Source organism: Oncorhynchus mykiss, chromosome 24 (assembly GCF_013265735.2).
Source record: "Oncorhynchus mykiss isolate Arlee chromosome 24, USDA_OmykA_1.1, whole genome shotgun sequence".
NCBI lineage: Eukaryota > Metazoa > Chordata > Actinopteri > Salmoniformes > Salmonidae > Oncorhynchus > Oncorhynchus mykiss.
Window position 1 is genome coordinate 27,940,269 of NC_048588.1, and position 14,273 is coordinate 27,954,541.

At 41.3% G+C, this 14,273-nt stretch overlaps 1 protein-coding gene across 3 annotated transcripts in view; it reads right to left on the bottom strand.

The window, feature by feature from the left end:
* The window catches only part of LOC110504119 (SPRY domain-containing SOCS box protein 4), a 53,809-nt gene extending 45,158 nt beyond the window's left edge, over window positions 1-8,651 (bottom strand). For 2 of the 3 annotated variants that reach the window (XM_036962017.1, XM_036962015.1), the window contains exon 1: window positions 8,143-8,610. The gene's annotated coding sequence lies outside the window, so the exon portion shown is untranslated. Of the gene's footprint in view, window positions 1-8,142 lie in introns of all 3 variants that reach the window. The other variant, XM_021582951.2, reaches the window with a different exon arrangement.
* Window positions 8,652-14,273: the final 5,622 nt, after the last annotated feature.

Below are 14,273 nucleotides of genomic sequence, written 5' to 3' on the forward strand. Positions count from 1 at the left end.
AAATGTTTGTTTGTCTCCATATGATATGGTAAATATATCCAATGCAAAAAAAACACCTACATTGAAATGATATTAATGTGCATATATTACCATTAAATCCCACGGAAAGTTTCCACCTCTGAATATTCCTCAAAATGTGCAACCCTAGTGTTGACTGTTAAAGACTCAGTCAGGTACAAAGAATAACATTTTCCAGCTCTGCATTACTGTCATTACTAGCTGGCCGGTGATTGACTGAACACTGAAGGACTTGTGTATTGTTCAGCGTACGCCGGTGCTAAGGGGGACTATGGGATGTAGTGTTCACTCACTGTCTTGTTCTGGTCAACAAGACTCACTGTGCAGGGACCACTGTCATGTCAAACCTGCTGGAAAGGCCTAGACTGAGTCTACTGCTGCCTAGCAAGCATAGCCTAACAGGAGATGCAACAGCCATCGTGTGCCGTGCCGTCGCGTTGAGCCGCCGTTCGCCGTGCTGTCTCCATCTGGAAAACTACTGGATGTGCAGGATTTGGGTCAGCTTATCAAGGTCCTGTTGAGCAGCTGATCTTTTACAATGTCATGTGTTCATGCAGGGCTGGAACCCCCAGTAGCTCTCCTGGAACCCCCAGTAGCTCTCCTGGAACCCCCAGTAGCTCTCCTGGAACCCCCAGTAGCTCTCCTGGAATCTCCTGGCAAGAGGACAAGCGTTAATGTCAAGTCCTGCTGTTCCATTAGGCTGAGATGAGAAGGGGGAAGTGATGCGTGACTGACTATTCTGAGCAGGTCAGTGAGAGTTATCTTTGTGTGCCCGTCTGTGGATGGCAGCCCAGAGACACTGCCCTGTGTCTGACCCAGGCAACGGGTACAACACTTTGCATGCCAGATAGAACAGACTGTAAAACAGATGAGAAAAAGCAGCAGCTGGGGTGAGGTCTCACTAACATACTGGAAGGAATACTTCCTGGTGCGTGATTTAGTGACATGACACAGCGATCTCTCAACCTATAAGACTACGGTGAACCTGACCATCCGCTGAACTAAACTGAAAGACCAACTTGGTGGGAAAACCCAATGAATGCCATACATGATTATTAGAACATTACAGAACTCCCATCCTTCCAGATACGTCACTGGGGACTAGGGCTTGATCTGAACAGCATGTGACAGAAAGAACACAGATGTTTTGTTTGGGGGCAGTGCTTTGTGTTAGAGTTGGCTGGACCCAAGTGGTCCTTCATGCTACTCTATTTCTCTGTAATGCAAATAGGGAACACGTTGATCTGTCACTTAGACACACGAGGACAATCACACATTTATCAGAAACTGCCCAGGGCTCTCGCTCACAATCAATTGCTACCATCGTTCCCAAACTCAACCATTTCTATTATCTTTTAGGCAGCTACTCGTGATAAAGGTGAGAAGTGCCTGTCTCAAACTAATTGATAAAAAATTTTAAAAACTGACTTGAGGGAAATTGCTATCAGTCATTTTAAATAATTATCTCATTGTCAGATCAATTTGATCCCCAGTCTCTCCCTCTCCTCGTCTCTCCCCCTAGGTACATTTCACTGTATCCTGCTCCCCATTTTCCATTTCAGTCAAACTGTGCTTTCCTGCTCTCCTCTCCTTTAGTTCAGACTCATGCAAAACCATATCAGTGGTCTTTTGCATGCCCTGTCTGATCTGATTTAGGGGGAACAGAGGTGAGTGAACATGCTGTACATCAAGATTACCATCAAAAGAGCCTGCCAACTGACTTATACACTAACACACCTGGATACAAATGGGGGCAATATGTTTGTATTAAGGCTCATTTTAGAATATCTAAGACCAGAAAGATGTGTAATGCATATCGATTGTCATCCTACTCGTCTCAAAAATAAACTCAGCAAAAAAAAACTGCGTTTCAACTGCGTTTATTTTCAGCAAACTTGTGTAAATATTTGTATAACATAAGATTCAACAACTGAGACAAACTGAACAAGTTCCACAGACATGTAACTATCAGAAATTGAATAATATGTCCCTGAACAAAAGGGGGGAGGGAGGGGGTCAAAATCAAAAGTAACAGTCAGTATCTTGTGTGGCCACCAGCTCCATTAACTTGAACCCAATCAAACATCTCTGTAGAGACCTGAAAATAGCTGTGCAGCGACACACCCCTTCCAATCTGAGAGCTTGAGAGGATCTGCAGAGAAGAATGGGAGAAACTCCCCAAATACAGGTGTACCAAGTTTGTAGAGTCATTCCCAAAAAGACTTGAGGCGGTAGTCGCTGCCAAAGGTGCTTCAACAAAGTACAGAGTAAAGGGTCTGAATACTTATGGAAATGTGTTTTATGCCCAAAAAAAATCTAAAAAGCTGTTTTTGCTTCGCCGTCATGGGGTAGTGTGTGTAGATTCATGACAAAAAAGTTTATACATTTTAGAATAAGCCTGTAACGTAACAATTTATACTTTCCGAAAGCACTGCTTAATTGAGTTATTTATGCAGCTATAGGTTTGGATTTTCAGTACATTACAAGGCTGCATGGTGGGACGAATGGTACATAGAAAAAAGTCACATGAAAGGCATGAGCTCCGATGCGTTTCTTGTTCAAGCTGCACATGCTTCATTCACAATTTCACAAGCACTTGATAATATTGTCACCAGGCCTTAAATTCCCCTTGTGAGGCCATAATGCCCCCTAAAAAAATCCATGCCTTTTGTGGCCAAAGTGGACGTTGTGCCCTTGGGCTGAATAGAATTATAGAAAAAGAGTAGCCCTAACAAACAGCAAAAGCACTAGCCTATGTCACTACTATCCCCTATAGTAGAAAAGTTGACCTATTCTATTGGTCGACTTGTCCTTCTGTGAAAATGATTTTGCCCAAACTTGAAACTATGTATGCCAGTTAGGCTCTACAGCATTTATTACGCTGATTAATGTGCTTCATTTCGAGAAGTTACTTGGCCACTAGTTGTGACAAACCTTTTCAAAACATATTAGGCCTATGGGCGAGGCTACATGAGGTGTGCGACTAGGATTTGAAAAAGTTGCAACATCAGCATCATTCACAAGTGATAATTGATAAGGCTAATATTGTCACTAGAAAGGTTTGTGGTCATACGCACATCCTTAAAAACATAGGTGCTGGGCTAATAAAAAAAATACTAGCATAGAACAAGGCCCGCACACTGTTAAAGCTCCCAATTCACCACTTTACTAACCCTAACCCCCTAACCCTAACCCCCTAACCGAAACGGATCTACATCCGATCAATAAAGACCTGACGAACATCCCTTTTGGATCAAAAGGTGGATAATAAAGCAGTGAATTGGGAGCTAACAGTGTGCAGGGCTTCTTGTTCTATACTAGGCTAATATTGTCACCCATCGGACTATTAAGGTCTTTAAATATACAAAATAACATGTGAAATATGTTTTGATTTCGAATAGACCATTATCATGGAACAGGGGCATGTAGGCTATACTCCTGTTATTAAGCACATTGCTAAGCTTTACATTAGAAAAGTTAAGATAAATAGTAGGCCTAGCCAATAGAAAGCTGATGGGATCCTCTTTTTGAGAGGCCATCAAAACCTTTAATGCAATTGCATAGGCTGTCATGATGTCAGAGTGATTAGAGGAACAGTAGAGTGCTGTGTACCAGGCAGTTAGCAAGTTTGGTAGGCTACTAATGACCATCAGCAGCAGAGCTTAGAGAAGCCTAATTACCGTGACTAAACAGTCACATGGAATTTGACTGTCGTCATAACTCGACCGCCGGAGTGGCAGTAATATGGTCACGGTAACAGCCCTAGACACAAGTGACATTAGGAAGAGCAGACTATAACTATAGTACAAAAGTGGCTATAGAAAAGCAAATGACCTTTGATCGAGTCACACAGCTACTAAAGGTGAAGCCCAAGTGAGTCCAAAACTGATTAAAACACCCTTGGACAGTATATGAACACTTGAGTCATGCCGCGGGTGGGTGGGAGGGAGGGACAATGGATTACGGGACAGGCACAGTCGATGGGACTAGTGCTGGTGTGTCAAGACTCTGGACAGCTTACTGACGCAGCACTGTTGGTTTGTGTGGAGATTAAAATGAATTCATCACTTCTCATGACCAGACAGGCTCCGAGGAGGTTGGAGTGGAAGAACCGCAGCCTGCCGTTCCTCTGGAGCGTGCTTGTCCCTCCCAGGCTTTTATTGGACAGACCGACAGAAGAGGATGTGAAATTATTTGTGTTGTTCTGAAAATTATGTTCCTGGAAGGTATGTTCCTAAGATGATCAACATGAGTAGCATGCACCTGTCTGATGGAGGGAGATGGAGTGGCAATCTGAGGGGTGTGGCACTGACTGGCAGTATAAAGGTGACCAAATGTCATCTTGGTTGCTATTCTTCAGAGTCCTTAAAATGAGTGAATGAAGCAATGTCACTTAACTTCTATAGAAATACCTCATCACACCATCATCACATTTGTGAGACATAGAAGGCAGGGGGGTAAAAAGAGAGAAGGCTAGAAAGAGTGAGAGGGAGCAGAAAAGAAAGATTGAGTGAGAACGAGAGTACAGTTGAAGTCGGAAGTTTACATACACTTAGGTTGGAGTCATTAAAACTCATTTTTCAACCACTCCACAAATTTCTTGTTAACAAACTATAGTTTTGCCAAGTCGGTTAGGACATCTACTTTGTGCATGACAAGTAATTTTTCCAACACTTGTTTACAGACAAATTATTTCACTGTATCACAATTCCAGTGGGTCAGAAGTTTACATACATTAAGTTGACTGTGACAATAAACACCTTGGAAAATTCCAGAAATTGATGTCATGGCTTGATAAGCTTCTGAAAGGCTAATTGACAACATGAGTCAATTGGAGGTGTACCTGGGGATGTATTTCAAGGCCTACCTTCCAAATCTGTGCCTCCTTGCTTGGCATCATGGGAAAATCAAAAGAAATCAGCCAAGATCTCGAAAAAATAGTTGACCTCCACAAGTCTGGTTTATCCTTGGGAGCAATAGCACGCAAGTATAAACACCATGGCACCATGCAGTCGTCATACTGCTCAGGAAAAAGACTTGTTCTGTCTCCTATAGATGAACGTACTTTGGTGCGAAAAGTGCAAATCAATCCGAGAACAACAGCAAAGGACCTTGTGAAGATGCTGGAGGAAACCGGTACAAAAATATCTATATCCACAGTAAAATGAGTCCTATATTGACATAAGCTGAAAGGCCGCTCGGCAAGGAAGAAGTTTGGAGGAAAAAGGGGGATGCTTGCAAGACGAAGAACACCATCCCAATCGTGAAGCACGGGGGTGGCAGCATCATGTTGTGGGGGTGCTTTGCTGCAGGAGGGATTGGTGCACTTCACAAAATAGATGGCATCATGAGGATGGAAAATTATATGGATATATTGAAGCAACATCTCAAGACATCAGTCAGGAAGTTAAAGTTTGGTCGCAAATGGGTCTTCCAAATGGACAATGACCCCAAACATACTTCCAAAGTTGTGGCAAAATGTCAAGGTATTGGAGTGGCCACCACAAAGCCCTAACCTCAATCCTATAGAAAATGTGTGGGCAGAACTGAGAAAGCGTGCACGAGCAAGGAGGCCAACAAACCTGACTCAGTTACACCAGCTGTCAGGAGGAATGGGCCAAAATTCAACCAACTTATTGTGGGAAGCTTGTGGAAGGCTACCCAAAACATTTGACACAAGTTAAACAATTTAAATGCAATGCTACCAAATACTAATTGAGTGCATGTAAACTTCTGACCCAATGGGAATGTGATAAAATAAATAAAAGCTGAAATAAATAATTCTCTCTTCTATTATTCTGACATTTCACATTCTTAAAATAATGTGGTGATCCTAACTGACCTAAAACAGGGAGTTTTTACTAGGATTAAATGTCAGGAATTGTGAAAAACTGAGTTTAAATGCATTTGGCTAAGGTGTATGTAAACTTCCGACTTCAACTGTATACATACACACAAAAAGTAGGTCACATGGGGAAGAGGCATGCTGTGAGGTGTTGCTTTATTGTTTTTTTTAAACCAAATTAGCTGTTCACTTGCGCTATATGAGATGGGAGTTCCATGTCATCATTATTATGTATAATACTGTATGTTTCCCTGCAAGACTTGCTTTGTGGAGTGTGGTGCCCAAAAAATCTGAGCATCTCTTTATCGCAGACACACTTATCCCCAACTTTACAACCACTGAATCAATATGTTTTGACCATGACGGTTTACAATCTAAAGTAACTCCAAGCAATTTAGTCTCAACAGCCACACCATTCATTACCAGATTCAGCTTAGGTCTCGAACTTAGGGAATGATTTGTACCCAATACAATGCTCTTAGTTTTAGAGATGTTGGGGGACCAGTATATTACTGGCCACCCATTCTAAAACTGACTGCAACTCTTTGTTTAGGGTTGCTGTGATTTTACTAATTGTGGTTGCAGACATGTATAGGGTTGAATCATCAGCCTTCATGGACACAGACTTTGTTGAATGCCAATGGCAGGTAATTGGTAAAAATATTTTCAAAAAGAGTAGAGGGCCTAGAGAACTGCCCTGTGGTATACCACAATGTACATGTTGAACATTAGAGAAGCTTCCATTAAAGAAAACCCTCCGTGTTCTATTAGATAGATATCATGGATTATGAGCTATGGCAGAGGTTGAAAAGCTATAACATAAGTTCTCAACAACAAGTTATGGTCAATAATATGCAAGGCTGTACTGAAATCTAACAGTACAGCTCCCACAATATTCTTATTATCAATTTATTTTAACCAATCAGCCATTTGTGCCAGTGCAGCACATGTTGAGTGCTCTTTTCTATAAGCAAGCTGAAAGTCTTAATTGTTTACAGAGAAATAGCATTGTATTTGGTCCCCCCTAAAAATCCAAGTTTGCCTATCCAAGCTCTGCATCTGTGTGGTCATGATACACTATGGATGTAGCCCACCCAGGTGGCTACAGGGTCATGTGACCTATGAACATGACTGAGGTCATGGGTTCAAACTCCAGATGTCAATAACTTGGAGTGTGGGAGCCATGAATGGTTCTACACCAGAAAATAAAATATGGACTGCTTCCTACCCCAGGGAATTATTCATTGATTAGGCCTATATGCAACCACCATAAACTGGTAATAGTTTTCCATTTAATGGGTTAGTTGTAAGCCTAGTCAAATTAGTAAGCAAGGCCTACTCTGGTGGCAACGAGGTATATTAATGTACCATGCACTAAAACACATTAAGGAAAGACAAATCATTATCTATATTACTGGCTCCTCCACAGGTCCATCACACAGTAACCGGTCATCAGACACTTCATCTGGACAATGCCCATGCCAGTTAGATGGTGTGTTTACCCACTACTCCAGGGGATAAAGCATTTACCACCAACAAACTGGAACAGATACACTGGAATAGGCGTCCGATGTGGCAAATCCACATTCGTTGTAAAATACTGTATCTCTCTACTGTTTGCTCACGTCTGTAGACTCGCTCAGACGTAAACTCCGCTGTGACAATGGGAAATCAAATTGAAACTGAAACCAGACATGCGAGTTCTGCAAATGTGTACACCACAATAGTGGCATAATATTTTCTGCAAAAAAATCCTTTCCTAATGTAACTAACAATTACGGTGGCCTATTCGGTGTCCCTGTTCTCGACAATATGAGGTGCTGAATGTACTGCATGTTGTCAACTATAAACATGTTTGGAAATTGTTTATTTGCTTGCAGCCACATAACCTTTTCATTATATCGTTTCGAAAACATTCTAATCAGTGTATTAATCTTTCGTCATTATTTTCCAAGCTATTGTAAACGGTGGGATGAATTCATAAAACGTCCTTTACAAGTAACGTTAGATGCCAAAGACAAGTTATTGTTTCTCAAGTTACCAAGCCGCGCTTCCCAGTAGACTTAATTTGATTCCGCTTGTTCTCAAAAAGTCCTAAATTAGCCTTCTCATGCGGTTTGAGTCGGTGCGGTCATAAAAACATGTACCAAAAGTTGTAAACATTGACAAATGTTCTAAACATCACGAAGAAAGCATATTGAACAACACTATTTAATGTGTTGAAACATGATTATTTTCGACGCAATAAAATGAAACAGGCAAGATGTGTTTTTACTTACGTTCCAATGTAGCCAACAGCCTCGCCTGGCGACCGACAAAGCTCTCACGAGACCAAGTTCCCTCCTTGAGCAAACCAAAACAGTTGGACTTTGCGTCGAAGATATTCATTTGGTTTCACAAATCTCAACAAATCTTCTGTGCTGTTTCATCCGCGAATTTTCTCTATCGACGGAAATTCGATACGAGCGGCTTCTTTGTTCCATTTCTTGGATATCACCATTCATGTGTCGCTGACACACACACTGATTGGCCACGTCGCTCGAGGGATAGGATCGGGAATAGGTGAAGGCTAGGGCACCAGCAGAGCCATTTCTTTTCGCCGTCCTAAAGTCTGCCGAATCTCGTAGCAATGATATAACGATACAACTCAACACTGACCTCGGGGAGTGAATAAGAAGCCTAGTCTAAATTTGACAACACATCAGAGAGAGAGTTGAAAGTTTTATGCAACTAGCCTTAATTCAACTAAATATACGGAACAAAAATATAAACGTACATTTTTTTTAACTAGGCAAGTCAGTTAAGAACAAATTCTTATTTTCAATGACGGCCTAGTGGGTTAACTGCCTGTTCAGGGGCAGAACAACAGATTTGTACCTTGTCAGCGCAGGGATTTGAACTTGCAACCCTTTCAGTTGGTAGTCCAACGCTCTAACCACTAGGCTACCCTGCCACCCCACATAAAGTGTTGGTCCCATGTTTCATAAGCTGAAATAAAAGATCCCAGAAATGTTCCATACACACAAAAAGCTTATTTTTCTGAAATTTAGGGCACAAATTTGTTAACATCCCTGTTAGTGAGCATTTATCCTTTGCCAAGATAGTCCATCCACCTGCATATCAAGAAGCGGATTAAACAGTATTCTCATTACACAGGTGCACCTTGTGCTGGGAACAATAAAAGGACAGTTATAAAATGGGCAGTTTGTCACACAACACAATGCCACAGATGTCTCAAGTTTTGAGGGAGCACACAATTGGCATGCTGGCTGCAGGAATGGCCACCAGAGCTGTTGCCAGTCAATTTAATGTTAAGTTCTCTACCATAAGACAACGTTTTAGAGAATTTGGCAGTACGTCCAACCGGCCTCACAACCGCAGACCACGTGTAACCATGCCAGCCCAGGACCTCCACATCTGGCTTCTTCACCTGCAGTATCGTCTGAGACCAGCCACCCGGACAGCTGATAAAACTATGGGTCAGCACAACTGAAGAATTTCTGAATAAACTGTCAGAAACCGTCTCAGGGAAGCTCATCTGCTTGATCGTCGTCCTAACCAGGGTCTTGACCTGACTGCAGTTCAGCGTCGTAGCCAACTTCAGTGGGTAAATGCTCACCTTCGATGGCCACTGGCACGCTGGAGAAGTGTGGATGGCAGACAGCATGTATTGCGTCGTGTGGGCGAATGGTTTGTTGATGTCAACATTGTGAACAGAGTGCCCCATGGTGGCGGTGGGGTTATGGTATGGACAGGCATAAGCTACAGACAACAAACACAATTGCACTTTACTGATGGCAATTTGTATGCACAGAGATACCGTGACGAGATCCTGAGGCCCATTGTCGTGCCATTCATCCGCCACCATCACCTCATGTTTCAGCATGATAATGTACGGCCCCATGTCACAAGGATCTGTACACTATTCCTGGAAGCTGAAAATGGCCCAGTTCTTCCATGGCCTGCATACTCACCAGACATGTCACCCATTGAGCATATTTGGAATGCTCTGGATCGTGTACGACAGCATGTTCCAGTTCCCGCCAATATCCAGCAACTTCGAAGCCTTTGAAGAGGAGTGGGACATTATTCCACAGGCCACAATCAACAGCCATCTCTTTGCTAAAGAGATTTGTTGCTCTGCATGACACAAGACACTGACTGGTTTCTGATCCACACCCCTACCTAATTCATTTATTTCAATTAACTAATTTCCTTATATGAACTGTAACAGTAAAATCTTTGAAATTGTTGCATGTTGCGTTTATATTTTTGTTCAGCATATTATAGGCCTACATAGCCACATTTTGGACTAAAGGAGCCTAACGTTTGTCCTTAGTCCAAGGACCTCTATTTAAAGGGTGAATTGGCTCTGGAAGCCAAACAGCCAAATACTCTATCTAAAAGTAAATCAATTCTCAATTGCGGTATGGTTCTATTTAGTTATTTAACTAGGCAAATCAGTTAAGAACAAATTCTTATTTTACAATGACGGCCTACCCCGTCCAAACCCTCCCCTAACGACGCTGGGCCAATTGTGCGCCGCCCTATGGGACGACCGATCACTAATGTCTTAGTGAGCATTTTGCTGGGTCTGTGAGCTACAGACAGACTGTGTGTGTGTGTGCTGTGAGCTACAGACCAACTGTGTGTGTGAGAGCTGTGAGCTACAGACAGACGGTGTGTGTGTGTATACAGTGCATTCAGAAAATCTTCAGAACCATGGATTTTTTTCACATTTTGTTACGTTACAACCTTATTCTAAAATGTATTTAAAAAAATGTTTCCTTCAACCTCATGGCTTGGTTTTTGCTCTGACATGCACTGACAACTGTGGGACCTTTATATAGACAGGTGTACCTTTCTAAATCATGTCCAATCAATTAAATTTACCACAGGTGGACTCCAATCAAGTTGTAGAAACATCTAAAGGATGAACTCAATTTCAAGTCTCATAGCAAAGGGTCTGAAAACTTATGGAAATAAGGTATTTCTGGTTAAAAAAATAATATTGGGTATTGTGTCTAGATTGAGGACAATGTTTTATTTAATGCATTTCAGAATAAGGCTGTAGTGTAACAAAATTAGAACAAAGTCAAGGAGGTCTGAATAGTTTCCAAATGCACTGTATGTGTTTCTCATCTCAAATGTGATAGTGTTTCTCATCTCAAATGTGATAGTGTGTTTCTCATCTCAAATGTGATAGTGTTTCTCATCTCAAATTTGATAGTGTTTCTCATCTCAAATGTGATAGTGTTTCTCATCTCAAATGTGATAGTGTTTCTCATCTCAAATGTGATAGTGTTTCTCATCTCAAATGTGATAGTGTTTCTCATCTCAAATGTCATAGTGTGTTTCTCATCTCAAATGTCATAGTGTGTTTCTCATCTCAAATGTGATAGTGTGTTTCTCATCTCAAATGTGATAGTGTGTTTCTCATCTCAAATGTGATAGTGTTTCTCATCTCAAATGTGATAGTGTTTCTCATCTCAAATGTGATAGTGTTTCTCATCTCAAATGTCATAGTGTGTTTCTCATCTCAAATGTGATAGTGTTTCTCATCTCAAATGTCAGTGTGTTTCTCATCTCAAACGTCATAGTGTGTTTCTCATCTCAAATGTCAGTGTGTTTCTCATCTCAAATGTGATAGTGTTTCTCATCTCAAATGTGATAGTGTTTCTCATCTCAAATGTCATAGTGTGTTTCTCATCTCAAATGTGATAGTGTTTCTCATCTCAAATGTCATAGTGTGTTTCTCATCTCAAATGTCATAGTGTGTTTCTCATCTCAAATGTGATAGTGTGTTTCTCATCTCAAATGTGATAGTGTTTCTCATCTCAAATGTGATAGTGTTTCTCATCTCAAATGTGATAGTGTTTCTCATCTCAAATGTCATAGTGTGTTTCTCATCTCAAATGTGATAGTGTTTCTCATCTCAAATGTCAGTGTGTTTCTCATCTCAAACGTCATAGTGTGTTTCTCATCTCAAATGTCAGTGTGTTTCTCATCTCAAATGTGATAGTGTTTCTCATCTCAAATGTGATAGTGTTTCTCATCTCAAATGTCATAGTGTGTTTCTCATCTCAAATGTGATAGTGTTTCTCATCTCAAATGTCATAGTGTGTTTCTCATCTCAAATGTCATAGTGTGTTTCTCATCTCAAATGTGATAGTGTGTTTCTCATCTCAAATGTTAGTGTGTTTCTCATCTCAAATGTCATAGTGTGTTTCTCATCTCAAATGTCATAGTGTGTTTCTCATCTCAAATGTGATAGTGTTTCTCATCTCAAATGTGATAGTGTTTCTCATCTCAAATGTCATAGTGTGTTTCTCATCTCAAATGTGATAGTGTTTCTCATCTCAAATGTCATAGTGTGTTTCTCATCTCAAATGTGATAGTGTGTTTCTCATCTCAAATGTCAGTGTGTTTCTCATCTCAAATGTCATAGTGTGTTTCTCATCTAATTTCCTACCCGGTGTGTCACTAAACCAGATTGATTTGATCATCATATATTGACAGTCAAACGCCACCATGTTTTCTGCTCATTAAAAACCAGGAAAATGAGTAACAGCCTATATTGCTTCCACTGTGCTGAACTTTCTTTCACTTCGCCTTATATGTGGGCGAGTGTTTTGTTTGCATTTACATGTGTGTGTGTGTGTGTGTGTGTGTGTGTGTGTCTCTCTCTCTCTCTCTCTCTCTCTCTCACTTTATCTCAATCGCTCTCTCTCTCGTCATCTCTCTTTCTCTCTTGTCATTTCTCTCTCTCCCACTGCTTCCTTTCCTACCTCCTACTTATCGCTTATTATTATTGAATAAATATGAGTTTTGCATAACTGCATATTGCATAACTGCATACTGAGAACAGATGTTGAGAGATGGAGGAGATAGAGAAGAAAAGAGAAAGACCACAGTATATTGTAAGCATAGGTATTTATTTGATTTTTGATTGGGCTATGGACTAGCTAGGGCAAAAGCTTGAGTCTCAATGCTTTATCTTCTGTCCATTCCGCACAACGGGACCAATTATTTTGTCAGAATAGGAGTGAGACACCCCACCCTCCATCTCAACCTTTTCAAATGTCAACCACTGCCTATTCAGGGTTCATCTCAAATTAGCAACTCCAATACACACACACACACACACACACACACACACACACACACACACACACACACACACACACACACACACACACACACACACACACACACACACAAACACACACACAGACACTCACACACACACACACACACACACACACACACACACACACAACGAATAATTGGAGCCCACAGCCTTAAGGCGGTAACAGTGACATTGCCTAAACCCCGTACAGCTGAGTGTGTTTATCTGCGTGTGTGTGTGTTGTGCGTGTTCTACAGATAACATCAACACCTTCGGATGACTGTATGGCCTCCTGACCTTACAAACAAACACAATCTTAGAACTAAGACATGCATTGATTCACAATGAGTCACTATGCCAAAAGGATTACAGGCTTTACTGTATGGGAGAATCTCAGTTGCCTAATGCTCGCGTCCTCTCTCCTCTCTTCCTTCTCAAAACCCATTGGAGGAGAAAGTCATAGGGGAGGGACCCCTGGCTTTCTCATTCAATGGGTTTTGAGAAGGAGGCGAGGAGAGAGGACACGAGGAGTATACAATTAAGATTCTCCCTCTCTGTCCACAAACGTCACCCCTGCTGTGTTTGTACTGACGTCAGCCCTCAAATGTAAGCAAGTCATTTGTGCTCGGCATGAGTCCCAGTTCCTCTGACTTTGTGTGCTACACTCGGTTATTATACAATCATGATCACCAGCAAAAACTCTGATGAAGGTCAAAACCGTGTCATACGAAACTCACCTGATCCGGTGCTGGTAGGATCTATGCTGCCATCTTTAGGTCAATTCTGGTACTTGTCCAGGAAGATCAGGTCTACTGCACTGTAACATTGTACTTGTCCAGGAGGATCAGGCCTACTGCACTGTAACTTTGTACTTGTCCAGGTGGATCAGGCCTACTGCACTGTAACATTTCAAATCAAGTCACTTTCTCATATTCCTACAGTAAGTACACAATCAGGTAAAATTACAGTATTATCTCTGATGAATCCTCAAATAACACTGTGCCATAAATCCCATCTTTCTTCACAGACAATGGTGATGGTAACGATGATGATAAGGATGATAACTGATAAGATGATGCAGTATGTAGATTTTGAAGAAAATAGAAAAGATGACTGATCAATGTGTAAACCTCAGCAAAGAACACAGAAAAGCTGATGAGAAAGACAGAACTATAAGGCTGTGTTTACACAGGCAGCCCAAATCTGATCTTTTGCCCAATTATTGGCAAAACAGCTGATCTGATTGGGAAAAATAACAATTAGTGGGAAAATATCAGAATT